Raw genomic sequence first — 17631 nt, 5'->3', positions numbered from 1 at the left:
GCACCCCCGTCTTTTGCCGGCCTCTCCCCCCAAATCCCGGCACCTCGTCCCCCCCAGCCACGGCACCTCGTCCCCCCCAGTACACGGCCCCTGTCACCCCCAGCCCCGGCACCTCGTCACCCCAGTACACGGAAATTCGTCCCCCCCAGTACACTGCACCTCGTCACCCCCCGGTACACGGTCCCCGTCCCCCCGAAACACGGGTCCCTCGTCCCCCCCAAAGGGGTCCTCGTCACCCCAAATTCGCACCCGTCACCCCCAGTCCCGGCACCTCTCCCCCAGACACGGTCCCCGTCCCCCCGTACACGGCACCTGTCACCCCAAAACCCCGGTCCCTCGTCCCCCCCCAGTACAGGGGCCTTGTCCCCCCCAGTACACGGAAATTTCGTCACCCCCTTTTTAACGGCACCTCGTCCCCCCCCAGTCAGGGTACCTCGTCACCCCAGTCCCGGCACCTCGTCACCCAGTACAGGGTTTCCCCGTCCCCCCCGGGAAACGGACCTCGTCCCCCCCAGTACAGGCACCTCGTCACCCCAGTACACGGTCCCCGTCACCCCAGAGGTCCCTCGTCCCCCCAAGGCAGGTCCCTCGTCCCCCCTAGTACACGGCCCCTCGTCACCCCAGTACACGGTCCTCGTCACCCCCCAGTCCCGGTCCCTCGTCACCCCAGTCCCGGTTACCTCGTCACCCCCAGACACGAGTCGTCACCCCAGACACGGTCCCCGTCCCCCCCAGTCCCGGCCCGTCACCCCAACGGCCCCTGTCACCCCCAACGGTCCCTGTCCCCCCAGTCACGGTCCCCGTCACCCCCAGACACGGCCCCCGGTCACCCCCACGGCACCTCGTCACCCCAGTCCCGGGGGTCCTGTCCCCCCGGGGCCCCGGACCCTCGTCCCCCCCAGCCCCGGTTTCGTCCCCCCCAGTACACGGTCCTCGTCCCCCCCAGTACACGGAGGCACCCCCGTCCTGGTCCCCGGGTCCTCAGTACAGGGCCCCTCGTCCCCCCCAGTACACGGCACCTCGTCACCCCCAGACACGGCACCTCGTCACCCCAGCACGGTTCGTCACCCCCCAACGGCCCCTCGTCACCCCCGGGCAGGCCTCGTCACCCCCAGTACACGGTACCTCGTCACCCCAAACACGGTACCCGTCCCCCCCAATTACACGGGCACCTCGTCCCCCCCCAGTACACGGAATTTCGTCACCCCCCCAAAACACGGTCCCTGCCCCCACCCCCACGGCCCCTCGTCCCCCCCGTACACGGTCCCTCGTCCCCCCCAGTACACGGAATTCTCACCCCCCAGTACACGGCACCTCGTCACCCCTTACCACGGCACCTCGTCCCCCCCAGTAAAGGCACCTCGTCCCCCCCAGTACACGGTACCTCGTCCCCCCAAATTACAGGGGGTCCCCGTCCCCCTTGGGGCACGGTACCTCGTCCCCCAGTCCCGGTACCTCGTCCCCCCAGTACACGGCCCCTCGTCCCCCCATTTAACGGCCCCCGTCCCCCCGTACACGGCCCCTCGTCCCCCCCAGTCCCGGCCCCTCGTCACCCCGTGGGCACCTCGTCCCCCCCAGTACACGGTCCCCGTCCCCCCCAGCACGGTCCCGTCACCCCAGTACCCCAGTACCTCGTCACCCCAGTACACGGCCCCTGTCACCCCCGGGCCCGGCCCCCGTCCCCCCGACGGCACCTCTAAAACCCCAGTACACGGTACCCGTCACCCCAGTACACGGACCCGTCCCCCCCCAGACACGGAACCTCGTCCCCCCCAGTACACTTTCCCTCGTCACCCCGGTACACGGACCTCGTCACCCCCAGTACACGGTCCCCGTCCCCCCCAGACAGGGCCCCCTTGTCCCCCCCAAGTACACGGAAATTTCGTCCCCCCCGTACACGGTACCTCGTCACCCCAGTACCGGCCCCTTTGTCACCCCCAGTACACGGCCCCCGTCCCCCCCAGTACACGGCACCTCGTCACCCCCAGACACGGTCCCTGTCCCCCCCATTTTACACTTCCCGTCCCCCCAGTCCGGTACCTCGTCACCCCAGTACACGGCCCCTCGTCCCCCCCAGTACACGGTCCTTGTCCCCCAACAGGGCACCTCGTACCCCCACCCCACAAAACCTCTCACCCCCAAATTTTCGCCCCTCTAAAGTACACGGTACCCGCCCCCTTTGATCCCGGAAATTCGTCCCCCCCAGACACGGACCTCGTCCCCCCCAGTACAGGGCACCTCGTCACCCCCCAGACACGGCCCCTCGTCCCCCCCAGTACCGGCACCTCGTCCCCCCAAGTCCCTTACCTCGTCACCCCAGTCCCGGCCCCTGTCACCCCAGCCCCGGCACCCCGTCCCCCGATGGCCCTCGTTCACATTTACGTGTGATTAAATTTTTTCAGGCCCACCAATGACAAAGGACGAGTTTCCTTCCCCCCCTACCCCTTCCTTCCCCCCCAGTAACCCCCCACCAGCATCCCCCCCCCCAACCCTGTCCCCGTCCCCCCTGGGCCCCCAACACAAAATCTTTTATGGTTTTCCCCGGGTCCTCTTCCCCTTTCCCACAATCTCCCCAAATCCCATACACACCCCTCTCCTTTACTCCATTTTCCCCCCGCCCCCCCTCGCCTCTACCCCCAACTGGGCTACCAATGGATAATATAAAGGGGGCCCAGGGCCTAGAGGCAGGGGGCCTGGCTTCACACGCTGAATGCCCGGGGTTTTTGATCCCCGGACGGGGGGGAAACATTAGGATTTTTTTTCCTTTGGGACATCTCCCAAATTGTTCCCCATCAAAAAAGGTACCTGGGTGTTAGTCGACTGGGGGGCCCATCCTGGGGAAAAATTTTTTACCAAATTTCCCCAAAATGCTCTGCATAAAAAGGGGTTTCTATATAGAAATTATGTCATTGATGTTGGCTGGGGGGTCTTAAAATTCGGAACATGAAAATAAAAATTATTATTATTATTTTATTATTATTCTATTAAAAGGGGTCACTGGACTGGTAATGGTAATATGTGTCTTTTTTTTTTCCCGGTACCCTTAAAACCCCCTGGGGCACCCTGCGTTTTAACCCCGGACTAATCTGGACTCTACTATATCAAATGCGTTTCTACTGTTCAAGATAATGCAGTAAACCAACCCTGCCTTCTTCTTTTCTTCTTCTTCTTCTTCTTCTTCTTCTTCTTCTTCTTCTTATTATTATTATTATTATTATTATTATTATTATTATTATTATTATTATTATTATTATTAATATTTTGTGTGTGTGTGTGTGTGTGTGTGGGTGGGGTGTTAGGTAGAGAACATTAGTGGTTTGGGTCTGAGCAAGGCAGACACGTGATACAGCGCTGTGTTCAGGGATACTGGAGAACTCCATCTCTTGTTAATTCATCTCTCGTTCCTTGTTAATTCATATCTCTCTCCAAAAGCATCAGTACAGTGCACCCATGTTCATGCAGTAACCCCCTAACACAAGCCAGAAGAGGTGCACCCATCTTCATGCAGTAACCTGCCTAACACAAGCCAGAGAAGTGCACCCATCTTCATGCAGAACCCCTAACACAAGCCAGAAGAGCGATGCACCCATCTTCATGCAGTAACCTGCCTAACACAAGCCAGAAGAGCGATGCACTCATCTTCATGGTAACCCCTAACACAAGCCAGAAGAGCGATGCACTCATCTTCATGCAGTAACCCACCCAAACACAAGCCAGAAGAGCGATGCACCCATCTTCATGCAGTAACCGCCCAACACAAGCCAGAAGAGCGATGCACCCATCTTCATGCGTAACCCACCTAACACAAGCCAGAAGAGCGATGCCTCATCTTCATGCATAACCCGCCTAACACAAGCCAGAAAGGCGATGCACCCCCTTTTTTGACCTCAATGTATAAGCGTCTATTTTCTATTAGTTTGTCTGTTACTGATGGTATACAATATCGACAAGTTGACAATAAGACACATGCAGCCGGGTATCTTTATTGTTAAAACGTTTCTACTACACAACGTTTTATTCAGTCGAAGACAGGCGATTTATACTATGGGGCAGTAGCAGTAGAAACGGTTTTGACTTGATGAGTCTGTCGGCCTCGCTAAGATGGACAGTCTCTGACCTTCTTACCTCTGCTGCAGATTGATCCAGATTTTGGGAAACCCTGAACACCCGTTGAGGCTCAGGGGTTTAAATTTCCTTATCTTCCTAGTTTACGGTTCGTAATCTTTGTTTTTAATTGGATTGGAAAAAGGCACTGGACGGAGACGCCTTCATAACAAAAGATACCCAGGCATTGTATGTGTCTTATTTTCAACGTTTGTCGGGAATTTTTTTACCACTAAAAATAATGCTGCATTCTTCTATTCTTGCAAAAGGTAACCACAGTGAAAACACCTAGTATAGTTACGTTAGTGAAAAAACAATAGTGAAAAACACGCTAGTGATAGTTCACGTTAGTGATAACACAGTGAAAAACACGCTATGATAATTCACGTTAGTGATAATTGTGTCATTGATTCCACCTGTTTCTGTGATTGTTAGGTTAGACCAGGGGCATTTATTAATGGCAAATTTGCTCTTCAGGAAAGCGAAACGTTGCCACAATAAATACATTTGCTGCAGATGTGTCCTTTTACCTAACATATTGTCGGTAATTCTACCAGTATTATTACATTCTATAATTATCTTGGTCGCCTATAAAGCTTACATGTTTGTGTAACCCACGTTTAAAGTTCTCGCCTCAGTGACGACACTGAACAATTTGTTGCACTCGTCTTGAAGACGACAAGCAAAGCAGTGCTGTCTTATGACCGTGGTGGCGTGTTGTGTGGCACGATGCCTCAAAGTCCCGTGGTGTCACCTGATACCGGGGGCCCTTACCTGCCTCAGTAATCCAAGCTGCTAGTAGTGGTACCCGTAAGCCTGCACACCTGGTGAGTGCTGCTTCCAAGCTGTGATGGATAGGCGCCGTCAGCTACAGCCTGGTTGCCCAGGCGACCAGCAGTGGCCCGCGATAAATGGGAAGACGCTCGAACAGGCTCAGGTAAACCAAACAACTTTACTCTCGAAGTGTTGTATCTAAAGGGGGTTTTGGGTGTCACTGCCCCCCCCGCGCCCGGCCCGCGCCAGGTCTCGTTGTGAATCAGGGCCTGATTAATCAGGCTGTTACTGCCGCACGCAAACCGATTATACGAACCACAGCCCGGCTGGTCGGGGACTGACTTTGGTGCCTGTCAGCGCCTTCTTGAAGACAGCCAGTTCAGTATAGAATATTTTCATTATAAAACTAATTATGCTCCTGATGGTGGACCGTTATAGTTTCATAGTTATAATTTTGGACATGTAATTTTATTTATTGTTATAGTTTTGTTATGGTTATAGTTCGTTATACTGTTTATAATTATAGGTAGTAATCTAGAACAAGCAAACAAGATCAAAGCAACCACAGGAGTTGAATGATAGCTCCAGGACTTCGTGTTGTAATCACCACATCATCAGGAGCTTGCAATGTTGCAGAAATGAGTAGTAGATTCGTTCAGGGAACGTCCTCAAAGTAATGTTGCTGCCTGGACTTCCTACTCATTTTGCAACACTTCTGATACTGTGATTACAACACGAAAGGCCTAAGCTTCATTCAACTCCTGTAGTTGTTTTGCTTATAGTTATATAGGTTTATATAGTTTCAGTGCCAATAATGTTAGCGCCGCCCCATTCAGCTGGAGAAAACCTTCATACATCCACAAGTGTCCGTATTCTGGGAAATTATTGGTGGCGTGGGTGTACTTCCCCCTCCCCTCCCCGCTCCACACAAACACCCATACGCATCCCACCTCAACAACCCCACACTCCAATTACGTACCTACATACATGTGCCTCACACACACACACACACACACAACCATCAAATCCCCTCCTCCTCACTCCTACACTCTGGTTACGTGCGTTTTTCCACTGTTTTTATTATTATTTTTTTGCAGTGATTTATTTTATATTTGGTGAGGAGATAGATCTCGTCCACTACACTGGACGTGGCGTGACGATGAAGATAATAGATAGTTCACAACAGTGCTGACGGGAGTGGTGATGAAGGATATACGTCACCAAGACTGGTGACTGCAGCAGGAGATGGTGAAGGTGAAGGAGATAGTTCTCAACACTGGTGATTGCAGCAGGATAGATGGTGAGAGATAATTCTTCAACACTGGTAACTGCAACAGGAGAGATGAAGGGATAGAGATAAGAGTGTCAGCAGTACAGCAGCGGTAGGGAGGTGCAGCTGGCAGCCAGCTCAGACGGACAGGTCAAGATCATAAGTGAAGAGAAAAAATGAGTGACTATGTGGATAACCTTGTTGCATCTGATCTGTGGTCCACCTTCTTCCCCTCTCCCTCCCCTCCCCCTCCCTCCTCCCTCCTTGTAGGCCTGAGACTCCTCTCTTCCTGGAATACTGACGAGGTCCTCATCGCCCTGCTGAAGTCTCCCAGCTGAGGCTGAGAGGTATTAGCACCTTGTATGAGCGCGTCCCGTGTGATGGAGTGTGACAGGGAAACAGTCTTGGTTTCACTGTGTATCTTTCTTATAGAATAGTGTAGCAGCAGACAGTTCTGATCAGGCCAGTAACCAGGAGGCCTGGTCTAGAACGGCCCAGGGACAGTGACCTCTGCTGGCGACTCCAGGTTTACCCTTCTCTATTTTTACCTAATTGCTCTAAATAACCAGATACTTCCAGTAAATCTGTATAGTTTGTCGTTGTTTACGGCATTTGCTCAAAATAAACAGTTTCATTTTGGAAGACTCTTGGACGATTTCTGCAACTTTATGTGGCAAGAAATCTATATTTTAGATCTGCTTGCTGCCAGCTGGAGTATGGCATACCTCGCGCCCCTAAGGCCATTCAATATTCCTTGTGCAACTAGTGATCATCAAGAGATAAAATGAGTCAACGGCCAGTTTTTATAACTAACTGCTGGTGTGCTGGGGCAGTGTTACCAGGAGAAGAAGGGTATGTGAGGTGGCATGCATGCCCGCACTGGATGCCTTTCTTGCCAGGAGACTGCCAGGAGGAGGGAGGCTGGAGTACGTCAGTGATCTGGTGTCTGGGTTCTCTCTCACTTCTGTGTCTTCTCTCTCATCTCCTCTGCCTCCACTACACTTCAGGAATGTCCCTCAGGCGTACATTGTTGCCGTGGTTGGTCAGTTGACGGAAGTGGAGTTAATACGAGTAAACGTCTCTATATATCTACGTAGTTGTATGTATTGGCATTGTGCTTACTAATGTGGAGGAAGATTTTCTTTTGCTCGTTTCATAATGGAGGCTTTGTTGAATGTTAATAGAGCGAGTTTTATCTGGTGTCAGAATAATTCATGGCCTGCAGGAACTTTGGTGTTCCTGATGACTGGTGTTAAGGGGCTTTACCTGGTGTGTCCAGCCTAGAGTAACACTGGTAGCACCACACCCAGGGTAACACTGGTAGCACTACACCCAGGGTAACACTGGTAGCACTACACCTAGGGTAACACTGGCAACACCACACACAGAGTAACACTGGTAAGTCTGCACACCCTGGATGAACACATGGGGTGTGGTAAATAACTATCACACACTCTGGGATCACTACACTCCCCACATAACATGGTGTGGTAGTCACCACCACACACTGGGATCACACACGCCCTACATAACATGGTGTGGTAGTACACCACACACCTGGGATCACTACACTCCCACATAACATGGTGTGGTAGTCACCACCACACACTGGGATCACTACACTCCCCACATAACATGGTGTGGTAGTCACCACCACACACTGGGATCACTACACTCCTACATAACATGGTGTGGTAGTCACCACCACACTGGGATCACTACACGCCCTACTAACATGGTGGGGTAGTCACCACCACACACTGGGATCACTACACCCTACATAACATGGTATGGTAGTCACCACCACACACTGGGATCACTACACGCCCTACATAACATGGTGTGGTAGTCACCACCACACACTGGGATCACTACACTCCCTACATGGCATGGTGTGGTAGTCACCACCACATAACATGGTGGTAGTCACCACCACACACTGGGATCACTACACTCCCCACATAACATGGTGTGGTAGTCACCACCACACACTGGGATCACTACACGCCCCATATAACATGGTGTGGAGTCACCACCACACACTGGGATCACTACACTCCCCACATAACATGGTGTGGTAGTCACCACCACACACTGGGATCACTACACGCCCCACATAACATGGTGTGAGTCACCACCACACACTGGGATCACTCACGCCCTACATAACATGGTGTGGTAGTCACCACCACCCCTGGGATCACTACACTCCTACATAACATGGTGTGGTAGTCACCACCACACACTGGGATCACTACACTCCTACATAACATGGTGGTAGTCACCACCACACACTGGGATCACTACACTCCCACACTAACATGGTGTGGTAGTCACCACGTATAAGTTCTGTCAAGCACCTTAACTACTGGGAACGCTTGGAAGCACTTGACTTGTACTCGTTGGAACGCAGGAGGGAGAGATATATCATAATCTACACTTGGAAAATCTTGGAAGGAATGGTCCCAAATCTGCACACAGAAATCACTCCCTACGAAAGTAAAAAACTGGGCAGGCGATGCAAAATGCCGCCAATAAAAGTAGGGGGGCCATTGGTCACTAAGAGAAAACACCATAAGTGTCCGGGGCCCAAAACTGTTCAACAGCCTCCCATCAAGCATTAGGGAATTGCCAATAAACCCTGGCTGCCTTCAAGAGAGGCTGGACAGATACCTAAAGTCAGTCCCGGATCAGCAGGGCTGTGGCTCGTACGTCGGACTGCGTGCGGCCAGCAGTAACAGCCTAGTTGATCAGGCCCTGATCCATCGGGAGGCCTGGTCATGGACCGGGCCGCGGGGCGTTGATCCCCGGAATAACCTCCAGGTAACCACACACTGGGATCACTACCGCCCCATAACATGGTGTGGTAGTCACCACCACACACTGGGATCCACACTCTACATAGCATGGTGTGTAGTCACCACCACACTGGGATCACTACACTCCCTACATAACATGGTGTGGTAGTCACCACCACACACTGGGATCACTACACGCCCCACATAACATGGTGTGGTAGTCATCACCACACACTGGGATCACTATACTCCCCACATAACATGGTGTGGTAGTCACCACCACACACTGGGATCACTAAAAATTGTGGACAATTTTCTGAAAAATCTTCCAGGTACCCATGAGAATTTTTGAGCAGCAAAATATTAAGTATTGAATTGATATTTTATGATTATTTTTATATAACAGTTTTGACGTTATATAACGAGTGTGACGTGTACTTAGCTCAGTGGTGACGAGTGTACTTAGCTCTGTGAAGACCTGTTTGCGCGCTCTCTACGAATTGAAGCAAGATGCCCTCCATCGAGCAACTTTACCAACAGCTTAAGGAAGAATTGAGGATGGCGAAGATGGAGATTCGGCGACTGACCGAGGAAAACAAGAAGATTCGTAGTAGTCCTCCTGTTTTGAGTCCTCAGGTCAAAAAAGGAAACTGGTCAGTGACTGGACAGCAGGGAACGAAGTTAACGATCAAGAAGACGAATGGAAAGGTAGAAACGATGAAGAAGAAAGAGACTGCAGTGGAAACTGTTGTGGAAACATCTAATACATTCTCAGTGCTACCCGACGAATGTGAGTCAACTACTGGGAACGTCACGACGAACGACACCAAGGAAGGTAAGAGTATTGTTGTTGTTGGGGATAGCCAAGTTAGGTATATGGACAGGGCGTTCTCCTTGAAGGACAGGAGTAGGAGACAGAGAGTTTGCTTTCCTGGGGCTGGGATAGAGGATATTGTTAGCCGTCTGAATGACATCATGAGAGGTAATGGGAGCAATCCTATTATCTGTCTCAGTGCTGGAGGCAACGATGTTGGCAGACGTAGGAATGAAGACCTGATTAGCAGGTATAGGTCAGCAATAGAAATAATTAGGAGCAAGGGTGGGAACCCTGTCATATGTGGTATTTTGCCAAGGAGAGGAGTTGGAAATGAATGGTTGTCCAGGGCAATTGGTGTCAATTGCTGGCTGGACAAATACTGTAAGGAAAATGCGGTAACATTCATTGACAACTGGGACCTCTTCTATGGCCGAAATGACATGCATGCCAGGGATGGGGTTCACTTATCTAGGTCTGGGGTGGGAGCACTGGCAACGGCAGTGGAGGGAGCTGTTAGGACTTTAAACTAGGAATAGTTAGTGGTATGGGTTTTGGCAGGAAAACAGTGAAGTCCCAGTGTAGTAATATTATGAGTTCCAGGGAAACTAGTAATAAGCAGAACGAGGTAGATATTGAAAAGCCAGGGACATTGGGTGATAAAGACAGTAATAGGTTTAGTAGAAAAACAGAAATGAGCAGGAAGGGTAAAGAGAAAGGAGAGTCTTTCAATGTTTATTATGCTAATAGCCGTAGTGCTAGGAATAAGATGGACGAGTTGAGATTAGTTGCTAGTGCAGGTAACATTGATGTATTTGCCTTAACTGAGACGTGGTTTAATTAAAAAAGTCGGGACATGCCTGCGGAATGTCATATTCAGGGGTTTAAATTGTTCCAAGTAGATAGAAGTATCGGGAAAGGGGGTGGGGTGGCATTGTATGTCCGAGATCGCTTGAACTGTTGCATAAAAACGGGTATTAAGTCTGAAGTAACACATACAGAGTCTGTTTGGACAGAATTTTCAGAGGGGCATGAAAAACTGATTTTAGGAGTGATATACCGTCCCCCAAACTTAGATAGGGACCAAGGGAGACTACTATGGGAGGAAATTGTTAAGGCCACAAGGCACGATAATGTAGTAATTCTAGGAGACTTTAACTTTAGTCATATTGATTGGAATTTCTTGACTGGGAATTTAGAATCATACGACTTCTTAGATGTAGTTCAGGATTGTTTTTTGAAGCAGTTTGTGACCTACAAGGGGAAATAACCTGCTTGACTTAGTTATGGCAAACAATGAATTCCTTGTTAATAATTTAGAAATTTCAGAGGAACTGGGTGCTAGCGACCACAAATCAATTACATTTAGCATTGAATGGAAGTACGATAGTAGCGATAACTCAGTAACAGTCCCAGATTTTCGCTTAGCAGATTACGATGGGCTTAGAGAACACTTATCATCTGTTGACTGGGGTAACGAAGAGAGCTATCAATATGACAGTTTTCTGAACACTATACATGCTGCTCAAAGAACGTTTATCCCATATAAAGAAATTAGACCAAATAGAAATGACCCAAAATGGATGAATAATAGGCTCAAATATCTACTATGGCATAAGAAAGGAATTTATAGGCGTATCAAAAGAGGTGAGGGTCATCTTTTGAATCAGTATATTGACATTAAGAGGGACATTAAAAGGGGGATAAGAAAAGCTAAAAGGGACTATGAAATTAAAGTTGCTAGGGATTCTAAAACTAACCCAAAAAGTTTTTTCCAGGTCTATAGAACAAAAGTTAGAGATAAGATAGGTCCCCTTAAAAATAACTATGGGCACCTTACTGACAAAGAGAATGAAATGTGCTCGATTTTTAATAATTATTTTCTCTCAGTTTTTACACAGGAAGACACTAACAATATTCCAGTAATTAATTTTTATAGTGGGCTAGAAGAAGATAAATTATGTAACATCACAGTCACTAGCGAAATGGTTGTGAAGCAGATAGACAGACTGAAGCAAAATAAGTCGCCGGGTCCTGATGAGGTTTTTTCAAGGGTTCTTAAGGAATGCAAAATGGAACTCTGTGAACCATTAACTAATATTTTTAATTTATCTCTTCAAACAGGTGTAGTGTCTGATATGTGGAAGATGGCTAATGTAATTCCTATTTTTAAAACAGGGGACAAGTCGTTACCGTCAAATTACCGCCCAATAAGCCTGACCTCAATTGTAGGCAAATTACTAGAGTCAATTATAGCTGAGATTATAAGAAGCCATCTCGATAAGCATAGCTTGATTAATGATACTCAGCATGGATTCACAAGAGGCCGGTCTTGTCTAACTAATTTATTAACTTTTTTCAGTAAAGCTTTTGAGGCTGTTGACCACGATAAAGAATTTGATATTATTTACTTAGATTTTAGTAAGGCTTTTGATAGAGTTCCGCACCATAGACTGTTAAAGAAAGTGGCAGCTCATGGCATTGGGGGAAAAGTGCTCTCGTGGATCGAGTCATGGCTCACTGACAGGAAGCAGAGAGTGTCCATAAATGGGGTTAAATCAGAGTGGGGATCTGTAACAAGTGGCGTTCCACAGGGATCAGTCTTGGGCCCGTTGTTGTTTATAATATATATCAATGATCTTGATGAGGGAATTACTAGTGATATGAGCAAATTCACCGATGACACAAAGATAGGTAGAATAATTGATTCAAACGTAGATGTTATGGAACTTCAGGAGGATTTAAACAAACTCTATTCTTGGTCAGAAAAGTGGAAGATGCAGTTCAATGCAGATAAATGCAAGGTTCTGAAGCTTGGGAGTGCCCATAACCCTAGTACTTATAAGTTAAATGATGTAGAACTTAGCCATACAGATTGCGAAAAGGACTTGGGGGTTATGGTGAGCAGCAACCTTAAACCAAGACAGCAATGCCTAAGCGTACGTAATAAGGCAAATAGATTACTGGGATTTATATCAAAAAGTGTAAGCAACAGAAGTCCAGAGGTCATACTGCAGCTTTATACATCATTAGTAAGGCCTCACGTAGATTATGCAGCTCAGTTCTGGTCTCCATATTACAGAATGGACATAAATTCGTTAGAAAACATTCAGCGTAGGATGACTAAATTAATACATAGCATTAGAAATCTTCCTTATGAAGAAAGATTGAAGAGTCTTAAGTTACATTCACTTGTTAGACGAAGAATGAGGGGAGACCTGATCGAAGTGTATAAGTGGAAGATAGGTATTAATAAAGGGGATATTAATAAGGTCTTGAGGATGTCTCTCCAAGAGAGAACCCACAGTAATGGATTTAAATTAGATAAGTTTAGATTTAGAAAGGACATAGGAAAGTATTGGTTTGGAAATAGGGTAGTAGATGAGTGGAACAGTCTACCTAGTTGGGTTATTGAGGCTGGGACTTTGGGTAGTTTCAAATTTAGGTTGGATAAGTACATGAGTGGGAGGGGTTGGATTTGAGTGGGACTTTCACATCAGAGCTTATTTCTTGGGTGGCATTGAAAATTGGGTTGGGCAAATGTTTTGTTAGTGGGATGAATTGTAAAGGACCTGCCTAGTATGGGCCAACAGGCCTCCTGCAGTGTTCCTCCTTTCTTATGTTCTTATGTTAAACATTACAGCAGGCCTACTGGCCCATGCGAGGGTATAGGTATTTTATATATTATAGTTAGTATATTATAATTAGTATACGTGATTCCTTGTATTGTAAAGAATATATGTTTTATTGTATAAATTATATACAATATTTAAGTCTTAGTGCTCGCCGAGGACATTCCTGAAGAAGCAGAGATGAGAAGGCACAAGTGACTTGGACCCCAACACCAGATCACTGACGAACCTCATCCTCCCCCCTTCATATCCTATGTAAGAAAACAGTTAGTCTAGTGGGTAAGAAACACAGTACCTGGTGTAAGTATTCAGGTGTTAGGTAAGAGGAAATGGAGGGGGGAAGTACAGTGACTGGATTTTGAAGGAGGGAAATGAAGATGTTGCAGTGCGAAGGTTAGTTGAATAGAACATAAGAAAGAAGGAGAACTGCAGCAGGCCTGCTGGCCTGTGATAAATAGGTTCAAGTCACTTACTGGACTAGGCTAGACAGGTCCAGGTCACAGTGTGTGATGGAACAGTTCTAGTGCTTGTGTTAAGTGTGTGATGGAACAGTTCTAGTGCTTGTGTTAAGTGTGTGATGGAACAGTTCTAGTGCTTGTGTTAAGTGTGTGATGGAACAGTTCTAGTGCTTGTACTAGTTGTGTGATGGAACAGTTCTAGTACTTGTGTTAAGTGTGTGATGGAACAGTTCTAGTGCTTGTGTTAAGTGTGTGATGGAACAGTTCTAGTGCTTGTGTTAGGTGTGTGATGGAACAGTTCTAGTGCTTGTGTTAAGTGTGTGATGGAACAGTTCTAGTGCTTGTGTTAGGTGTGTGATGGAACAGTTCTAGTGCTTGTGTTAGGTGGTGATGGAACAGTTCTAGTGCTTGTGTTAGGTGGTGATGGAACAGTTCTAGTGCTTGTGTTAAGTGTGTGATGGAACAATTCTAGTACTTGTGTTAGGTGGTGATGGAACAGTTCTAGTGCTTGTGTTAGGTCGTGATGGAACAGTTCTAGTGCTTGTGTTAGGTGTGTGATGGAACAGTTCTAGTACTTGTGTTAGGTGGTGATGGAACAGTTCTAGTGCTTGTGTTAGGTGTGTGATGGAACAGTTCTAGTGCTTGTGTTAGGTGTGTGATGGAACAGTTCTAGTGCTTGTGTTAGGTGTGTGATGGAACAGTTCTAGTACTTGTGTTAGGTGGTGATGGAACAGTTCTAGTGCTTGTGTTAGGTGTGTGATGGAACAGTTCTTGTGCTTGTGTTAGGTGTGTGATGGAACAGTTCTAGTGCTTGTGTTAGGTGTGTGATGGAACAGTTCTAGTACTTGTGTTAGGTGGTGATGGAACAGTTCTAGTACTTGTGTTAGGTGGTGATGGAACAGTTCTTGTGCTTGTGTTAGGTGATGGAACAGTTCTAGTGCTTGTGTTAGGTGGTGATGGAACAGTTCTAGTGCTTGTGTTAGGTGGTGATGGAACAGTTCTAGTGCTTGTGTTAGGTGGTGATGGAACAGTTCTAGTGCTTGTGTTAGGTGGTGATGAAACAGTTCTAGTGCTTGTGTTAGGTGTGTGATGGAACGGTTCTAGTGCTTGTGTTAGGTGTGTGATGGAACAGTTCTAGTACTTGTGTTAGGTGGTGATGGAACAGTTCTAGTACTTGTGTTAGGTGGTGATGGAACAGTTCTTGTGCTTGTGTTAGGTGATGGAACAGTTCTAGTGCTTGTGTTAGGTGGTGATGGAACAGTTCTAGTGCTTGTGTTAGGTGGTGATGGAACAGTTCTAGTGCTTGTGTTAGGTGGTGATGGAACAGTTCTAGTGCTTGTGTTAGGTGTGTGATGGAACAGTTCTAGTACTTGTGTTAGGTGGTGATGGAACAGTTCTAGTGCTTGTGTTAGGTGTGTGATGGAACAGTTCTAGTGCTTGTGTTAGGTGTGTGATGGAACAGTTCTAGTGCTTGTGTTAGGTGTGTGATGGAACAGTTCTAGTACTTGTGTTAGGTGGTGATGGAACAGTTCTAGTACTTGTGTTAGGTGGTGATGGAACAGTTCTAGTGCTTGTGTTAGGTGATGGAACAGTTCTAGTGCTTGTGTTAGGTGGTGATGGAACAGTTCTAGTGCTTGTGTTAGGTGGTGATGGAACAGTTCTACTGCTTGTGTTAGGTGGTGATGGAACAGTTCTAGTGCTTGTGTTAGGTGGTGATGGAACAGTTCTACTGCTTGTGTTAGGTGGTGATGGAACAGTTCTAGTGCTTGTGTTAGGTGGTGATGGAACAGTTCTACTGCTTGTGTTAGGTGGTGATGGAACAGTTCTAGTGCTTGTGTTAGGTGGTGATGGAACAGTTCTAGTGCTTGTGTTAGGTGGTGATGGAACAGTTCTAGTGCTTGTGTTAGGTGGTGATGAAACAGTTCTAGTGCTTGTGTTAGGTGTGTGATGGAACAGTTCTAGTGCTTGTGTTAGGTGTGTGATGGAACAGTTCTAGTACTTGTGTTAGGTGGTGATGGAACAGTTCTAGTGCTTGTGTTAGGTGTGTGATGGAACAGTTCTAGTGCTTGTGTTAGGTGTGTGATGGAACAGTTCTAGTGCTTGTGTTAGGTGGTGATGGAACAGTTCTAGTGCTTGTGTTAGGTGGTGATGGAACAGTTCTAGTGCTTGTGTTAGGTGTGTGATGGAACAGTTCTAGTGCTTGTGTTAGGTGGTGATGAAACAGTTCTAGTGCTTGTGTTAGGTGTGTGATGGAACAGTTCTAGTGCTTGTGTTAGGTGGTGATGGAACAGTTCTAGTGCTTGTGTTAGGTGTGTGATGGAACAGTTCTAGTGCTTGTGTTAGGTGTGTGATGGAACAGTTCTAGTACTTGTGTTAGGTGGTGATGGAACAGTTCTAGTACTTGTGTTAGGTGGTGATGGAACAGTTCTAGTGCTTGTGTTAGGTGATGGAACAGTTCTAGTGCTTGTGTTAGGTGGTGATGGAACAGTTCTAGTGCTTGTGTTAGGTGGTGATGGAACAGTTCTACTGCTTGTGTTAGGTGGTGATGGAACAGTTCTAGTGCTTGTGTTAGGTGTGTGATGGAACAGTTCTAGTGCTTGTGTTAGGTGTGTGATGGAACAGTTCTAGTGCTTGTGTTAGGTGGTGATGGAACAGTTCTAGTGCTTGTGTTAGGTGTGTGATGGAACAGTTCTAGTGCTTGTGTTAGGTGTGTGATGGAACAGTTCTAGTACTTGTGTTAGGTGGTGATGGAACAGTTCTAGTGCTTGTGTTAGGTGTGTGATGGAACAGTTCTAGTGCTTGTGTTAGGTGTGTGATGGAACAGTTCTAGTGCTTGTGTTAGGTGGTGATGGAACAGTTCTAGTGCTTGTGTTAGGTGGTGATGGAACAGTTCTAGTGCTTGTGTTAGGTGTGTGATGGAACAGTTCTAGTGCTTGTGTTAGGTGGTGATGAAACAGTTCTAGTGCTTGTGTTAGGTGTGTGATGGAACAGTTCTAGTACTTGTGTTAGGTGGTGATGGAACAGTTCTAGTACTTGTGTTAGGTGGTGATGGAACAGTTCTTGTGCTTGTGTTAGGTGGTGATGAAACAGTTCTAGTGCTTGTGTTAGGTGTGTTATGGAACGGTTCTAGTGCTTGTGTTAGGTGTGTGATGGAACAGTTCTAGTGCTTGTGTTAGGTGTGTGATGGAACAGTTCTAGTGCTTGTGTTAGGTGGTGATGGAACAGTTCTAGTGCTTGTGTTAAGTGTGTGATGGAACAGTTCTAGTACTTGTGTTAGGTGGTGATGGAACAGTTCTAGTGCTTGTGTTAGGTGGTGATGGAACAGTTCTAGTGCTTGTGTTAGGTGTGTGATGGAACAGTTCTAGTACTTGTGTTAGGTGGTGATGGAACAGTTCTAGTACTTGTGTTAGGTGGTGATGGAACAGTTCTTGTGCTTGTGTTAGGTGATGGAACAGTTCTAGTGCTTGTGTTAGGTGGTGATGGAACAGTTCTAGTGCTTGTGTTAGGTGGTGATGGAACAGTTCTAGTGCTTGTGTTAGGTGGTGATGGAACAGTTCTACTGCTTGTGTTAGGTGGTGATGGAACAGTTCTAGTGCTTGTGTTAGGTGTGTGATGGAACAGTTCTAGTGCTTGTGTTAGGTTGTGATGGAACAGTTCTAGTGCTTTTGTTTGGTGGTGATGGAACAGTTCTAGTGCTTGTGTTAAGTGTGTGATGGAACAGTTCTTGTGCTTGTGTTAGGTGTGTGATGGAACAATTCTAGTGCTTGTGTTAGGTGGTGAT

At 47.4% G+C, this 17631-nt stretch overlaps 1 protein-coding gene across 5 annotated transcripts in view; it reads left to right on the top strand.

The window, feature by feature from the left end:
* Positions 1-17631, top strand: part of Kdm3 (Lysine demethylase 3) — a 1464865-nt gene that overhangs the window by 1085465 nt on the left and 361769 nt on the right. The window lies entirely within an intron of this gene.

This window comes from Cherax quadricarinatus, chromosome 64 (genome assembly GCF_038502225.1).
Source record: "Cherax quadricarinatus isolate ZL_2023a chromosome 64, ASM3850222v1, whole genome shotgun sequence".
Classification (NCBI taxonomy): Eukaryota; Metazoa; Arthropoda; class Malacostraca; order Decapoda; family Parastacidae; genus Cherax; species Cherax quadricarinatus.
The sequence above is the reverse complement of the archived record's forward strand: the minus strand, read 5'-3'. Positions and strand labels throughout refer to the sequence as shown.